Source organism: Humulus lupulus, chromosome 4 (assembly GCF_963169125.1).
Source record: "Humulus lupulus chromosome 4, drHumLupu1.1, whole genome shotgun sequence".
NCBI classification, from domain to species: domain Eukaryota; kingdom Viridiplantae; phylum Streptophyta; class Magnoliopsida; order Rosales; family Cannabaceae; genus Humulus; species Humulus lupulus.
The window spans coordinates 136,130,943-136,149,584 of record NC_084796.1 but is presented as its reverse complement, the minus strand read 5'-3'; the positions used below and the strand labels follow the sequence as shown (position 1 = coordinate 136,149,584).

Sequence of the window (18,642 nt, the reverse complement as noted above, 5' to 3'; positions counted from 1 at the left end):
TTGTTTTATCTCCTTATTGGCTAACTCCGCTTGCCCATTGGTTTGCGGATGATAGGATTTAGCAACCTTATGAAGTACACCATATTTGCGCATGAGAGCCTCAAAAGACTTATTGCAAAAATGAGTGCCTTGATCACTAATGATGGCACGAGGCGTACCGAACCTTGACAAAATATTCTCTTTCAAGAACTTGGTGACTGTTGCATTATCGTTGGTTCGACAGGGTACAGCCTCGACCCATTTGGAAACATAATCCGCAGCAAGGAGAATGTAAATGTAACCAGAAGACGATGGAAATGGTCCCATGAAATCTATCCCCCAACAATCAAATATCTCAATCACAAGAATTGGGTTCAAAGGCATCATATGACGACGGGACAAAGAGCCTAACTTCTAGCACCTCAAACATGAACGACATAATTCATTGGTGTCTTTGAACAAAGTGGGCCAATAAAGACCACACTGTAAGATTTTTGCAGCAGTTTTCTTCACAGAGAAGTGACCACCACAAGCATCATTATGACAAAAGTTCAAAACACTAGACACCTCATCATCAGGGATGCATCTCCGCATGATCTGGTCGGGGCAATACTTGAACAAGTATGGATCATCCCAATAGAAATTGCGCACCTCGACCAGAAACTTGCGTCTGTCTTGTGAACTCCAATCAGAAGGAAGTTCACCTGTTACTAAGTAGTTAACAATATGTGCATACCATGGTAACTTAGTAACAGTAAGCAATTGTTCATCGGGGAAATCATCACGAATAGGTGGACCATCAGCGGAATCACTGAATTCAAGTCGGGATAAGTGATCTACCACGACATTTTCAACACCTTTCTTGTCTTTGATTGTGATGTCAAATTCTTGCAATAAAAGGATCCACCGTATTAAGCGCTCCTTAGCATCCTTTTTGGAAAGGAGATATTTAAGGGCAGAATGATCTGTAAAGATTGTAATAGGTGAGCCAATCAAGTATGCTCAGAATTTGTCAAGAGCAAAGACAACGGCAAGCAACTCTTTTTCAGTAGTGGAATAGTTCATTTGAGCACTATTAAGAGTTCGACTTGCATAGTAGACAACAAAAGGTTTCCCCTCCCTTCGTTGTCCCAAAACAGCTCCTACAGCAAAATTGCTTGCGTCACACATGATTTCAAAAGGCAAATCCCAATCAGGTGACTGCATAATAGGGGCGGAGGTCAATTTTGCAACAAGTGTTCGAAAGGCATCCTCACACGTAGGCGTCCACTCAAAAGTAGCATCTTTGGCTAAGAGGTTACATAGCGGACGAGAAATCGCTGAAAAGTTTTGAATGAACCTCCTATAAAAACCAGCATGCCCAAGAAAAGATCTCACATCTTTGACGGTTTTTGGAGTGGGCAAATTAGAAATGAGATCAATCTTAGACTGATCAACCTCAATTCCTCTTTCAGAGACAATGTGTCCCAAGACTATGCCTAAAGATACCATGAAATGGCATTTTTCCCAATTGAGCACAAGACCTTTCTCAATACATCGTGTCAAAACAGCTTCTAAATTAAGAAGGCATGCGTCAAAAGAGTTTCCAAAGACTGTTAAATCATCCATGAATACTTCCATACATTTTTCAACCATGTCACTGAAAATACTCATCATGCACCTTTGGAAGGTGGCTGGTGCATTACACAGTCCAAATGGCATACGCCGAAAAGCATAAGTACCAAAAGGACATGTGAAAGTGGTCTTATCTTGATCCTCCATTGCAATCTCAATTTGATAATAGCCTAAATGGCCATCAAGAAAGCAATAAAAAGGATGACCAGCCACACGTTCAAGGATTTGGTCGATGAATGGGAGTGGGAAATGATCTTTGCGGGTGGCAGAATTCAATTTTCGATAGTCAATGCACATGCGCCAACCCGTCACAGTTCTTGTGGGGACAAGGGCCCCTTTCTCATTTTCAACAACAATTACACCCGAATTTTTAGGCACTACCTGAGTTGGACTAACCCATTTGCTATCAGCCACTGGATAAATGATGTCAGCATCCAGAAGTTTCAGCACTTCATTTTTCACAACTTCTTTCATTGTGGGGTTTAGTCTTCTTTGAGGATCTCTTCGAGGGATTGCCCCATCCTCTAGATTGATTCGATGGGAGCAAATTAAAGGGCTAATGCCTTTAATATCAGCGATCGTCCAACCTAATGCAGATTTAAGCTTTTGCAGTAGCTTAATTAGCTTAATTTCTTGTGAAGGATCGAGTTTGGACGAAATGATTACAGGAAAGGTATCACCATCTCCCAAGAAGACATGTTTTAAACCCTCAGGTAGTTGGGCTAACTTAACAATAGGAACCTCTTCAGCAGAAGGTTTTGGCTTTTCCCTTTCACTAGGTAGCTCTTCAAAGCGAGGTTGCCAAAACTTTGTTCTTCTGTTTTGTGAGTCTTTGTAACAAGAAATTTCATTAATCGACTCATCAAAACCAGAACTTTCAGAAAAAGAGAGGAGTTCATCAAGATCATCAGAATTGCTTTGCAATTGAATCTCCTCAGGAATGAGCGTGTCAATCAGAAATGTCTGATAACATTCATCATCATCATGTGGTTGCTTTGCAACATGAAAAATATTGACCTCGAGAGTCATATTCCCAAAAGATATTTTCATGAGACCATTCCTACAGTTAATAAGGGCATTAGCTGTAGCAAGGAAAGGTCTTCCAAGTATGATAGGGATTTTTGACTCCATGTTAACCACAGATTGAGTATCCAGAATGAGAAAGTCAACGGGGTAATAGAATTTGTCAACTTGAACAAGAACATCCTCAACAATACCCCGAGGCTTCTTAATAGAACGATCAGCCAGTTGTAAGACTACAGAAGTAGGCTTGATTTCACCAAGACCAAGTTGCGAGTAGACAGAATAAGGCATGAGATTGACACTCGCTCCTAAGTCTAACAAGGCTTGGCTGAATTCATGAGTCCCAATTTGACAGGAAATGGTGGGACAACCAGGATCTTTGTATTTTGGCGGTGTCTTTTGTTCAATTACCGCACTAACTTGCTCAGTCAAGAAAGCAGTCTTCTTGACATGATGCTTCCTTTTTACAGTGCAAAGATCCTTGATGATTTTAGCGTAGGCTGGCACTTGTTTGATGATGTGAAGCAAAGGAAGATTTATCTTCACTTGTGTCAAGTGCTCAAGGATTTATCCTCGATTCTCAGGAATTTTCCCAGCAGGTCTTAGAGCCTGGGGAAATGGAACTTTTGCAGAAGCATTGGTTGGCACACTTTCAGAGACAACATTTGGAAATTTTGAAGTAGTATTTGGTATTGGTGGATCTTCCAAAGCTTTACCACTTCTAGTTGTGATGGCATTAGCCTCCTTAACGTTTTGATCGTTAGAGTTGGAGGTTTAAGCCATATGTTGCCCTTGTGTATTGAATTGAGGCTGAGAAGGAAGTTTGCCTCTTTCAGAATTAACCAAGGATCCAGTCAGTTTTGAAAATTGACTTTTCATTTCCTTGATTTCTTCCATCATTTGACGATTTATTTTGGCTTGCTCCTCCATGAATGAATGAAGGGCGTTCTCAAGAGAACTCCTTTGAGGAGGAGCATTATATTGAGGAGCAAGTTGAGCTTTTGATGGTTGAGACTGGTGCTCATTTCTCCATTGCCCTCCAGAAGATTGTGCTTGGTTGGGATCTCTCCAGCTGAAATTTGGGTGGTTTCTCCAATCAGGGTTGTACGTATGAGAGAATGGCTTATTATAGGCCCCTAAGGCATTGCATTGCTCATCATAAACCCCCCTCATTTCACTAAAAGCTAAGCAGTCCTTAGCTAAATGATCTGTTCCTCCACACACAAAACATGGCTCATGTGTTTCTGCTCGGGCAATCATATGAAGTCTTTGCCCACCTTTTGTCTTAAATGTCTCAAGTTGCTTTGTTAAGGACTCAACTTGGGCTTTAAGGCTATCCTCCTCCCTCAATTGGTAAATTCCTGCTGGTCGATTTCGGTTAGTGCTTTCAGTAGCACTTGGACCAGTCCAGGTATGAGATTTTTCTGCAAGCTCATTGAGATATTCCAAGGCTTCTTCAGGATCTTTTTGAAGGAATTCACCATTGCACATCATTTCTACAAACTGGCGTTCACGAATAGTGAGGCCTTCATAGAAATAGCTGACTAGGCGCCATTTTTCATAGCCATGGTGGGGACAAAGAGTTAACAGTTCCTTAAACCTTTCCCAGACTTGATAGAGAGTTTCATTGTCTTTTTGGGAAAAAGTAGAAATCTGTCTTTTTAAGCCATTGGTCTTGTGGTTAGGGAAGTATTTGTGGAAGAATGACGATGTCATTTCATCCCATGTTCCAATAGACCTTGGTCTCAGAGAGTATAACCAGCTTTTAGACTTATCCTTCAAAGAGAAAGGAAAAAACTTCAATCGCACAGTATCTGCGATATTAGCTTGGTTATAGAAAGTGGCTACCACCTCCTCAAATTCCCTAATATGCACATAAGGATTTTCATTTTCTAAACCATGGAAATTTGGCAAGAGTTGAATCATGCCCGGTTTAAATTCAAAGTTGGGCATATTAGGTGGAAAGATGATACAAGAAGGGGTGGGAGTACGAGTAGGATGGAGATAGTCATTCAGACTTCTCTGCTGAATTTCCTCATGATGAGCCATTGCGAAAGGATTATGAGCAATTGTTGAGGTGGGAGAGGAAATGTTGGATGTATCAGAAGAATTGTCACTAGGGGTGTCGGGTCTCCTAACAAATCTCCCTAGTTCATCTCTATGACGATTCATCCACTTTCAAAAACGAGACCTTTTTCTTTTCTTTTCTTTTTTTATTTTTTTGTTTTTTTGTTTTTGTTAAACTTGTTCCTTGGTAAATTTGGACAATTTGAAATGATCTCACATGCCTCACCAGAACTCCCCGAGGTTACTAGATGAGTGTAAAAAATCACAATTCAAACCTTTTCAACCAAATGACCAATAAGTAAAATAATTTACTTATTTTGAAAGAACAAGCTTGTTTTTTTTTTTTTTAAATAGTAACAAGTTTAAAAATGTAATAATACAAGGGCATACACAAGAAATATTCCCAGGCCGATTGAGAAGGTTGCCAAGGTACCGCTTCGTCCCACACTTTCCTAGACAGAACCAAGTTCCCAGGAAAGTGTAGAGGGTACTCTATCACAAACCTTAAAAGCCAATCTTTTTAGACAGAATACTCTCAATTTTTACCACTTGTAGCATTACACTATTGTTCCCAATACTAAAAGTTTTATGCTAAATTTTATGATATTTTTTTTGATTTTTTTTTTTTTTGAATTTTATGATTTTTAAAAAAAAAAAAAAAACAAGAGTTAAAGAGGAAGAACCTAAATTAAAGCTAATCTAAAACCTAATGTTACACAAATTATGAGACCTAAGTTATTATCTAAAAATTTTAAATCTATAAATTTAAAGCTAAAAAGTAAAATTAGAAACAAAATAATTAAATGACAAATAGTTATTATATTAACAATGAATGATAATTTGGAAGCAATCAATTAAACAAAATTTAATACTAAAAATAAAAATAACATATAAAGAAAATTAATGACTAAATTTTTTTTTATATATAATGAAACTAATACTGTAAGAAGAAAAAAAAAACACAAATTAGTCCTATATGCAACACTAATTATTCCTAACGAATTAAAAAAAAAAAAAAGGTGTAAAATCAAAATCAAAATAAACACTACAAATTATATGTAAACTAATGACAATGAGCTATAATTGGAAAAGAAAAGAAAACGCATAAAGGAAAGAGAAGAAAAAAAAATCACTAATATAAAATATATATAAATAAAACGTATTAATAGAATACAAATTCAAAATAAACAAAATTAGTAGCTAACAATAATGTGGTAACACTAATATTATATACACTTACAAAGAAAGCAAATAATAAAACTAAAATGACTTACCTCTTGGCCATGTATTCCACTAAGCTTTTGATATTTATCTCCCCGGCAACGGCGCCAAAATTTGATTACGCCCAAACTTGTCTTCACAAAGCGGTTGTTGTAGTGTAGTATGGGCGGTCGTGTCCACAGAGAGATATCTTATCAAAAAGTGATTAGTAGAACTTTAAGCGCAAAAAGTAAATAAATCGTTGGTAGTTTTTGAGAAAATGTTGAAAATAAAATTAAAGCAAATAAAATTGGTAGAAAAATTCAATAACAAAAGTGATAAGGTTTCAAGAATCACCTATATGTTTGGCTTATTTATTTGGATTTTGATTCACACATATAACACAATTAAATCGTTCACTTCCCAACAATTTAATCGGAAGATAAAACATGAAGAACATATATAATAAAATGTATTCGAGTAATAACAATTCTCACATTAGGAACTTAGAAAATAATCTTATGAAAAATCTAAGAATGACAATATACCTTATTGGCAATAATGCAATAAAAGACTAATCATAAAATTACAATATCAATATATTTGTACTAATTATATTCACATAGAAAAAGCATGACTATTTCTATATAATACTAAATAGATAAATATATTGATATAGAGATAGAGAAAAATAGAAGAAAAATATATTACTCAAATGTATAAACTTTAAGTATTTGGTGAATCAAAACACAAATAAATTTCACCTTGCATATAGGATCATCATTTACCTTATCGAAGAAACTAGCCAAAAATGCTAGTCATTCTCACAATAATCTAAAGAGAAAATATGAGAAGAGATAGACAAAATAAGACTAAAATTTACTATAATTTTTGCCAATGAAAAATTACACACCAAAAAAAAAGAAGACATTCTCCCCTTTATAGTGTTTTGAAATACCTAAATTCTTAAGGAAAATAAATAACTAATTTAATTCCAAATAAATAGAAATAAATTAGCTTATTCGGTTATCCCAATGAAAATGCATCAGAATTCAATCTCTTAATATTCTTTAATTTGTGATGGAAATCAATCTGAATTTGGTCGAGAGAATCAAGACTATTATTTTGTGAATGCTGCCTCAGAATCCGCATAAATCAACACAATTAATGCTAAATTTGGACTTGTGTGCAATCAACTCTTCCAGGAAGCTTCATGCGGACCCGGGTTAGGCGTGGAGAAAGGCTGGCGAACTGGGCTGCTACTTTATGGGCTTTTCTTTGCAAAAATATCAATTTTCCATTTCTTTCTTTTTATTTGTACCAAAATGCAACATAATTCCTGCAAAATAAACCAAATTAAATTCATACTTAATATTTTCAATTGTAAAAAAATATTTTTCATTAATTTCCTGAAAATATTAATTAAAATGTAATTTAATTTAACATTTGAGATCAATAAATATGCATTATTCACCACCAATCAATACTTTCTACTTAATAAGCCTCTTACGCTCAAAACAAAATCATGATAAATGAAGAAGAAGCAATGCTTCCAAAAAGAAGAATATGTAAAATAGGACATGTCATGGGGGAGTTAAAGAAATATTAGAAAAGAGTACCAGCAAATATTAAAGTATATCATGATTTAAAGGAAGCTTACCATCAATAACAAGATCTAGATAAGCACATATATCTCGCAAGCATGCATCCAAACCATTACCATTCAAGGCTATAAGTTTTCCAGTAACCTGAATAAAATAAAACAAAACATACTCATCAGTCTTCTTCTCATAAAAGCATTTATATATATATATATAGACAACATGATGCATGGATCTACTCTAACATTTACAATCCTTATCTCTTAAAGAATATGCCAAATTAAGAAAGCATACAGGGTTGAGAATCAATAGAATCATTCCATCAAATAGTTTTATGCATTATTTTTGCAAAGCTTATTAATATATTCTTCAAAAAAGATTGTCTTAAGTAGTCAGACTAATCTTTTTTATAGATAAATCGATACAAACATAGCATATGAAATAAATCCAAGTAACATTATCTTACTAATCCACGAAAGTAATCTATCTCTCACCTCCAAAATATAACCTTTGAAACTGATAGTCAATGCAATGAAACAACCAACAAATTGAAATTAGTGCATATAATATTGACTAAAAATAAGACCAAAAAATACTCAATATAAATAGAATAAATATACTAGCATAGTAGCATATATAATACAAAATTACTAACACACACATAGAGATATGTTTATTGATTATAATACAAAAAATATATAATACAAAAAACTACTAACACACACAAACATATAATACAAAAAATATATGTTTATTGATTATATTCAAATTGAAATAGCAAACAAAAAAATCATACCTCACACATAGAGAAACAAAGAAGGAGAGGGACGGTGAGGGTGGATGTTACGGTTTTCAAAGCTATAATTATGTAAATATATTTTTCAAACCTTTAGGCAAACAGCTCTCCCATTTGCACACTGATTTATATATATATATTTGATAAACTAACTAGTGAATCAGTGAACTAACTAGCCGAATCTATGTTTTCTCCAATTCTATTTGTTTTCTAGTTTCCATAATCAAGAACAACGATTCTTTGAGAGACCATCATGGTCGAACCCTTTCAGAAAACCAAAGTGTTACATACCCCTTGCTCTTGAATTCTCTTAGCCGAGACTATGGAGTTTCCTTCTCCAAAGTTGGTTTCCAATTCCTTATAACATCAAGAGATCTCTAAGGACATATTCATACTAAAATCCTTAAAGAAAATTTAATTGAAACTTACCATAAGAAGAATTCTTAGGCTGGTTGAACCACTTGAGAGCACAAGTTCTCTATTTTTGCTATCTAATTCTCTCTCTTTAGATTTTGAAAATGAGGGTTGTGAAGAATAATGGTAACTGCCCCCTCTACTCTCCCTTACACTAGTCACTACACCATTTGAAATATTCATTTTCCCTCCATTATCTTAAGTGGTGGAGTAACATAGTGCTTGGTGCACTAATCATGTGCTTAAATTCTCTCTTCTTTCTCCATAATATAAAAAGTATGCTCTTGAACACTAATAACCACCCATTACCTCCAATAATGAGTGAACAATGCATTTAAATGAAATCAAATTTAAACTATGGTCTAATTTCCATAAAATGCATATTATATTTTGTACACACAATAATCTATACTCCAAAATAATATATGATTGTTGTGTATCTCCAACACATAAAATCATAAGCTAAGGTCCTCAAAATAAATTCTAGGATAGCCAAATAATTTACAAAAAATTATTCCAATGCTATAGAAATAATGGTCTACTCTAACATTGGCAATCGTTATCTCTTAAAAAATATGCCAAATTAAGAAATGATACAGGGTTGAGAATCAATAGAATCATTCCATCAAGTAGTTTTATGCATTATTTGAGCAAAGCTTAGTAATATATTCTTCAAAAAAGATTGTCTTAAGTAGTTAGACTAATTTTTTTTACAGATAAATAGATACAAACATAGCATATCAAATAAATCCAAATAACATTATCTTACTAATCCACGAAAGTAATCTATGTCTCACTTCCAAAAAATAAACTTTGAAATTGATAGTCAATGCAATGAAATAACCAACAAATTAAAATTAACCCATATAATATTGACTAAAAAGAAGACAAAAAATACTCAATATAAATAGAATAAATATACTAGCATAGTAACTCATTCGGGACTCATTCTCCAAAATAGCTTACCCACATTATAAGAAAACTTATTGAGATTACAATTGCCAAATTTACACTTTCAATACAACCCAAATATGGTCCAAATAATTAATTTGCTCTAGTATGTAAATAAATTACAAAAATGGTCCAAATAATAGAGATGCCCAAATTTATTTTGAATCCCAACTACAATAATAAGATCCATGCTTATTAATTAATTAGATACTAAGCTTAGCCATTTTTTTTTCTTAAATTTAAAACAACTAAATAATAGAAACAGTGCGAAACTCATTAATTTCAATTATGTTGCACTAAAAAAACCATACCACAACCCTCTCACCCTTAACACAAGTCAAAAGTTGGAAAATTTAATTGAAAGAACTGAAACCAACAAGAAAAAATAGCTCAAAAAGAGACGTTTATTAAATTTTGATTTATTAGAGTTGAATAAAGATATTCAGTCTTCAAAGTACACGTTTTTAGCTAATTTTCAAGTAGTGGGACAAAAGTGAAGCATATAATTGTAAATTTAGATTTCTATTCATTAAGATTTGTCCACTAAAAAAAATATAATAGTGTAATCCCCCATTCTCTCTATTTTGTAGCCATTAAATAATTTATTATACTTTCATCATTTTGGTTTTGGAAATTAGTTGCCATGGAATGAGACCATACCAAAGTAGCTAAGATTTGCTAGTAGACATTATCTAACTTGACATGACCTCCACATAATTTAGATTTCTATTTTAATTTTTTGTTATCAATATGGGGAAAAATGTTCACAGAATCATGCAAATGCATCAGACTGATGAAAAGTTCAGAAGCCATTGGGTTAGGTAATGATACACACTAGCTTATAATTTACGTTAAAGATGATCGATCTGTATATATATATATATATTTTATGGTTTTTTGTTTACTAAATAAAGTTCAACTATATGGCCTTTACATCCATCTTCCTGCTATTACTGATGATTCGAATGTAGGTATGGGATGGTTTGGGGTTTCAATGAGTAGTACCGCTATTAGAACCACTGCTTGTCTCTCGTACTGCAGACGTGAACGAACAACATATGGGGTTTGGTTGTCAAACATGTTAATGTTGGACTGTTTACTTTACAGATTTTGAATTTCCCTCTATTGGTTCATCTCAATATTCAAAATTGTCCCCTGTTTACTTTTCCCTGTTAGATTATGTATCTTTTCAAAATCAGTACAGAGCAATTAATCATTCTAGAGCAAATGACTTAGTACTTTGAGTGCCTTGGTACTAATAGAGAGTGTTACTTGAAAACAAGTATTAGAGTAGTTAGTAAACATGTTCTGCTAGTTGTTCACTACCACACTAGCACTTCAATATTCTAGTGCCACACTATTCATTTCATATTCTTATTTGACATCTCTTTAGTAATTTTAAAGAAAGTACTAACAAAAATTTCTAGTACTAAAATTTATTTCAAAATAATGAGCCATTAAGCTCTTACCTTCATATAAAGGATAATCAAGGAGACACTGATGTCTGATCTATGAATGAAAAATGTTGTTGCACCATAAAACTGGAAACAACAAGAAACAAAAAAGAAAAAAAACAAGCTCAGTAATTCTAGAAAAGAAAAGATTAAAACACATCATAACAATTAAAGTAAAAATAACTATTTAGGAACAAGATGCAAACACAAAAAATAAATGGGGAATTGTAGCTAACATGAGCAAATTGAACTTGTCATGATTGTTATCAAGGTGAACAGATATGTAGTCCTTCAGGACAACATCAACAATCTACAAATGACAAAAAAAAGACTATAAACATGATCATTAAAAAAATAAAATTGGAAACTTGAACTAATAGTATTGATTCACCACATAACCAAATAATTATAATTAGCCTCATACCAAAACAACATTAGAAGGCTACAGACAATTGCAGCAGAATGACTTGCATTTTCCAATCCCTGCATAATAGGTTGGAAATGCTCTCCTATTTGGGAGAAAGTGAGAATTCACAGAGGTAACACTATAAGTTCTAACAAGGAATACACTTCAAAAAGATACAGATATTACAAAAACACAAAGAATATAGAAAATACCAACATGCTCTAGACATTGGATACGATTAAAATGGGACAAATCTCGAACTTCATTTAGAATAATTTGTGCTCTTTCACCCAAAAGCTGGGTGCCAACAACACCTTTTCCCTTATCATACTTCTCATTACAGTAGCCGTCGATTTGTGAGTGAGACAGTGAGAACTAGAAGAGAATGAGAGTGACCGAGAAAGAGTGTGAGGAAGAGGAAGAAGGGAGGCGCATGTATGTTTAGGGTTTATTTTCTCTTAACATATATGTATATATATAGTATAAAAAAATTATAATCATCGGTCTAGTCTGGTTTGAACTGGCAAGTATAATGTTGAGACCGGGACCGAACCACAGTGAAGGAAAATGGTCTAGATAACCAGACCATCAGCGTCGAATTTTTTTGGTGCGGTCTCAGACGGTTTGGTCTGGATTGGTTGGGGTTCGGGACCTAGGTTTCTGGATTTCATGAACAGCCCTATTAATTAATAATTAGTAAAGAGAGAAGCATCCCTAGTAAAGGATAATGGCAATCCACTGAGAAGAAGCCCAGCATCAAGTTCGACCAAAGTCACTTTGTTTCTCTTTTATGATAGGAGACTTGCAAAGATAATCGGAGCTACTGAACATGACGGTAGATGGTGAAGACAACAAGAGGAATCGAAGCACAAATTTATAAAATTTTAGCAGAGAAGGGGAACGAAGAGAGTCTCTTCACAATGAAAGGGGAAGGATAGCAAAAGAGGAATGTGACTGTACAAAATTTTAGTAAATAAATTTTTTAGATTATCCAGGCTTTTAGGAAAAGTTACCGCCTAATTTTTGGTCAAAAAAAAATTTACTCTGCCGCTATTTTACATCGCTTATTATAATACTTTTTTCAAAAAGTTATCATCATGTGTTGTAGAAAGGGTTAATCGGTATAGTGTGATGAGAGCCATAGTGATCATGAATTGTGCATGTTGTTGTTTTACGACCTAGTCTCTATGTCATCATAGGTAGATCAGGTGTCCACTTACCTATAGGTGTAAAGACCTAGCATCTGTATACAGAAAGTGTTCTGAGCCTCCCCCTTGTGGTGGTTATCAGGTCCGGCTGCCCGGTTTAGGATGTCGGTTTTTCTATGGTGGGTAACGGGAACTAGGGATCTAGTGGACGGTGTGATGTGCACTTGTAGCTATGCTCTTATGATTATTTGTGATTTCTCTCTATTTTGGTTCATAAATGATGATGTATGTTTTGTTTTCAAAGCTAACCATGCAGGGTTTGTATTAAACATTTGGGTCCTATGTTATTAGTTGCTTTCCTGCTGGGCTTTATAAGCTCACCCTCTATATCTCTCCCGTTCCAGGATCCTAGTGACATGATTGTGGATAAGGTGAATTATTGATGAAGCTAATGTGTTTAGTGCCATTGTCCTATCTTTTGGATGTTATATATGTATTCAATTTGGAACCTAGTGGTCTGTATATCTAAATTATCTATGTAATAGTTAGGAATGAGGTATGGTGGATACTAAGTATTATATTGAGTGTTTATGACTTATTTTGGTGACTACATAACTGTGGGGATATTATTGTTCTATGTATAATGATAAATGATCCTGCTTTTATCATTAATATTTTTATATATAATTATAGGAGTTATTCCATTGTTTTGACTTATAATTATAGTACTATTTAATATAAACTAAAGGATCATTTATAAAGACTATTTTCCACCAAGGGTCAAAGTTTGATCTTTGATCACCCAAGTTATGGATATTATAAATTTGCCACAACCTAGGGCTCGAGTCGTGACACCAACAATTAAAACAAATCAAACAACACACAAGTTTTCACCCATATATCACCGCAGCACACGCAATTCCCAGACCTACTTCACTAAGACATGCAAGTTTTCAACCTTCTATTATCACAGCAACACACATAATTCTCAGGACTTACTTCACTACGGATGAATATCTAAGATATTCAAACTCCACTAAAGTTATACAATTATCATTCAAAATTAAAAAAGATTAAAAAAAATTTTAAAATTGAATACAACACACCTTTTGCAATTAGCTACCAATCCAATACTTTAAGACCAATCAAAATATTAAACTAAACATTATTGTCAACATTATAATAAAAGGAAAATGTTAGATGTTGACATTTAAGTTTAAAAAGTTTACATAAATATAATTTAAATAGAAATCATGTTGAGTCCTAGAGAGCTTATACCATGTGTTTCAAATCAGTAAATCTTTTCTTTAAAGGAATCACTAAAACATTTTATAAATCATAGACACATTATTTTATATTTCTGAAATAATTAGTAAAAAATATATTGCATAATATTCATGAATATTTCTATAACTTTTTATGAGAACTACTCTTCACACTTTTTTTTTCTCTCTAATCTTTTCTTTAATCTTATTCCATGGATCGTATTTACTTTTCTCTAATATTTATTCTTTGACCCTTTTTATTCTACCCAACAATGAAAGTTATAGTTTGACATGTGTACAAGTATGTGTTTTGAGCTAGCAGTTTCCTTTTTATTTTATTTTATTGTTAACTAGTGTCATATAATAATGAGAAGAAAAAAAACTAAAATCAAACACTTTTTTTCCAATATAAAGATATTCTTCAATGCTATCCAAAAACAAAATGAGAATTTTTTTTTGAAGAATCATATAATTAAACCTACCGCAAAATACATAACTTAAAATATAAAAATAAAGATTGTAATTAATTCAAAAAAAAAAAAAACAAAGACATATTTTCAATCAATTACTATCTATTATAACAATAGAGATTTAAAAGAATGTGTTTCATATATACCTATATATCTATCATATAATTACTCTCATTTTTAGATTTTTAGTAATAGAAACTTAACAATTTAGCAAAAAATTAATGTAACATAAACAAACTTAAATAAAATACTTACCCACTCAATATTAGAAAATAAGAGACTTCAATTTGAAATTGGGGATTTCAAATTTATCCAAACCCTAATTTTCAAATAGCAGGTGCAGTTCCCAATTTTCACTAGATCTATCATATAGCTTCCCATTTTTATTTTTGTATCTTTTGGGTCCCCAAATTCCTGTTTTAGCCCCACGTTGTTTCATGGCCCCAATATCTGTTACACAATTGTTAACTCTTAAGAGAAAAATGGGAAATACTCAAAAATATACTTATATATATATTAATATACTTATGCTTCACGTTGTTCCCTTGCTTCATTTCACTATACTTATAGAATTATATATATTTATATTGTATTAATATTTAAACCAACACAATGATATTAATATCCCGAAGATGCTATAAGACCTACAAGTATAGCACTTCCACCATCTATGTCATCTTTTGAGCTCTGCAAAGAAATGGGTTCATGGACCGTTATGTTGGGGAGAGTGAGATTACGACACCAAAATATTATGAATCTACACACAAATATCCTTGACAGAGGCCAACAAAAGATTAAGTTAGAGGATGCCAATCCTAGTATGTAGACCAAACTTCAAGGATCTTTTTGAAGCTTCAAAACCTTTCTAGAACACCACCTTGAACTTCTTCTTCTTTAACAAAATACAACCAAGGCTTATACATGAGAAGTATCACTATCCTAATTCTATATTTCGTAGACCTTGATAGATGCTTGTGGATTATCTAAGAGGAAATGAGAATATGGATTGAATAAGCCTTTAAATTCACAAAGACAAGCATTTTCTTTATGAATTTCTTGGAGAAAACTTGAGATCTTGAAAGGAAGAGAGAGAGAGAGATTGGAGAGAGATTTGATAGAGTGATCAAGTCCATCAAAACTCTATGAAAAATCATTTATAGAGTAGGCAAAGTCATTAGGTCTAAAAAATAGGATTAGAGCCTCATAACACACCATTTGGATCCAAAACACATATCTGTACGGCAGGCGATGCATCACGTACGAGAAGGCGATGCATTGCCTACTGGCATCGCTGAAACCCTAGGGTAAGGTTTCAGGCAATGCTACGCCACAAGAGTGGCGACGAACACTACCCCAACGTGTCAAAACTCCTGAAATCAACCTAATATATCTCCAAGTTCTCCCAAAATTTGTGGGCATCCTTAGATACCTCATTGTATCACTTTCAACCCAAAAACAAAATTTTTAAGTACCTATAATTGAAACTCAAATTTTACATCTTCACTATGTGAAATTATTAAGGGTTTTACTCCTAGCTTGTATAATAACACTTAGTCTTTGTATTTTAACCATTCATAACATTCATCCACTTGGTTAAATACAAATTTCTACCTCTATCTCTAAACAGTATTGGTGCCTAAAGTAAAGTGTCTTTTGACTTGAACTTGAACTTACTGAAAATACCACAAAGTCTTATCGAAATAATTCATTTCTTAAAAGCTTGAACGAAGTTTTCCTTATGATAAAATCAGTGATACCTCACACACCTCCACTAGATCCTTCGTTTTCCCACTTTTATCACTTAGCACTCATATGCCCATGTGCTCATCCCTTCATGAACTTTCCATGGAGAAACTCCAGCTCACATGAGAGACAGCACCACCTCTAAGTTCACATAGGTGAAGTTCTTACAACATCTTTGCTACCTTTATAGATGCTTGTTCAATTGAACATCACTAAAATCCCCAGGCTTAAACCTCACTTGGTGAGAACCAACACTAACCATCTTGGATGGAACTCACAAAAGTTTTAGTGCTGAAACCATTCACTTATCAATGACTTATTCTTACCCATTGAACTCTTTTCCTTGATGCTATCAAGGTTGGAGTTGGGTTGCTATCATTTGTGAATCTCTTATTCTAGAGTTTTAGTCCCACCCCTTTTGAAGTGGAACTTACTAACCTTCTCACAAGAGGTTTTGTAGATGGATCTACTAAGCTCTCACTCGTCTTAACATATGAGATTGATATGATTCCATCTTAAATCAATTGTCACACATATTCATGTATTAGACTAATATGTCTAGACTTCCCATTATATAAACTATTATATGCTCTAGCAAGAGTGGATTGATACCACAATGTATTGAAATTGTTGATACCATATCCGTGATAAAATGAATATCAACCATAAGTTCCCTAAGCCACTCGACCTCTTTGCCGGTTGCCGTTAAAGCTATAAATTTTGTTTCCATGGTTGAGTGTGATATAAAAGTTTGCTTCTTAGAACCCTAAGAGATAGCACCTCCTCCAAGTGTAAACACCCAACCAGTGGTGGAGAGATTATATCCCACTCCCGATATCCAAGTGTTGGAATATCCTTCAATTATCCTTGAAAAATTTGAATAGTGAAGGCTATATTCTTTGGTAATCTTAAGGTATCCTAGAATCATTTCAATAGCCTTCAAATGCTTGATACTTGGATTGCTAGTAAACCTACTAAGTTTACTCACTGCATATGCAATATCTACTCTTGTGCACTGAGCAGCATACATTAGGATCCCTATTGTACTTGCATATTCCAATTGAGCCACCATTGTTCCTTCATTCTTTTCAAACTTCATGTTTGAATCGAAAGGTGAAAAGACGTGTTTGATTTTGCTGAATCGTTTTTTTCTTCAACCTGCACAAAGCAATAAATAAAGAGTTGTTTTGTGTGTAATACCTCATAGTGGATCTTAATGATGAACAATGAACTAGAGAAAAGAGAAATAAATGCAATAATAAATGAATGAGGCAAAGATTTATAGTGGTTTGGCCCAAAAAATATGATGTACGTCCACTTTAGTCAGTATTATTGATGAACTTTCTACCCTCAAGAACAAGCTGAGTTTGATCTTGTTCTTGGGGCAGTTATAGTAATGGGAAGGAGCTCTTTTCGAAATGAAAAGTAACTGACTTGTTTTTCTCTCAATTATTTTTCCTTTGCTAAAGTTTGGTTTGCACTATTTATAGACGCGGAGATGGGAAGGGTTGATGGTGGCACCTTGTTTCTCAATCAGGCTAAATCTTGGTACACTTGGTTGGAGACATATTTGTGTCTCACCAAAAATGGTAGTCTGACATGTCATGTTCATTAAATGGTTGAAGGCGCACTCTGGTGCGGAATGAGGCTTGGGTGGCGAGGGCCACCGACGAGTAGTGAGGGCCCCTAGCGACAGGCGACAAGAAACTGACAAGGGCCTTACGGATCATCTACGACTGATGATGACTTTAGATGATTTTTTTGATGTGTGTTTGTCTCACTTGTGTGTCCAGCTAGGGCCTTTTTGTTCTTACCATTGGTGTCATCGTGGCCATCTGGGGATTATTTGGCTTCACGCAATGGGAGAAATAGGCCAGTTTTGGCGAGTCCTGCCTCTTCTTGTGTATTGGGGAAATGGCGAGGGTCATTACTCAAGATCAACATATCATCTACATAAAGACACTAATAATAAATAGTCAACCCAAGTCTTAGAGTATAAGCACTTGTAACGTCCCAAATTTGTTAATAAGGATTTCCTTGATTAGTGTGTCAAGAGGGAATATATGGATTTATATGAGATTTTAATTGAATATATGTGTGATTATGTGAAATATATGAGTTGTATTACAATATTACTATTTATGCATGATTATGTGTATTAAATGTGATTGTGGGCCCGTTTTGGTGAAAAAGGTATTTTCGTAATTTTGACCTGTTGATGGTATGATTGTAATTATATATGCTTTGTGAGTGGGACCACATTATTATGTGGATATATTAGGGATGTGTGGCACGAGGCAATCCTAGTGAGCAAAAACGCAGAAAAGTCACGTCGGGGATTAATGCTCGTCTCGGGGTGAGCCTAGGGGTATTTTAGTAATTTGGTGAAATACTGGGGATATTAGAGTACGAGTTATAATTGGGGGAAAATATTATTTTTGGAAGATTAGTGTGTTAATTGGGAATTTTAAATGAAATTTGAGGTTTAGCAAAAAAATGGTGGCGAAAGAC

At 33.9% G+C, this 18,642-nt stretch overlaps 1 non-coding gene across 1 annotated transcript; it reads left to right on the top strand.

The window, feature by feature from the left end:
* Positions 1-4,177: 4,177 nt before the first annotated feature.
* On the top strand, positions 4,178-4,285 carry LOC133833433 (small nucleolar RNA R71). The gene has a single exon (XR_009892813.1). It is a non-coding gene; the product is annotated as a small nucleolar RNA R71 (small nucleolar RNA).
* Positions 4,286-18,642: the final 14,357 nt, after the last annotated feature.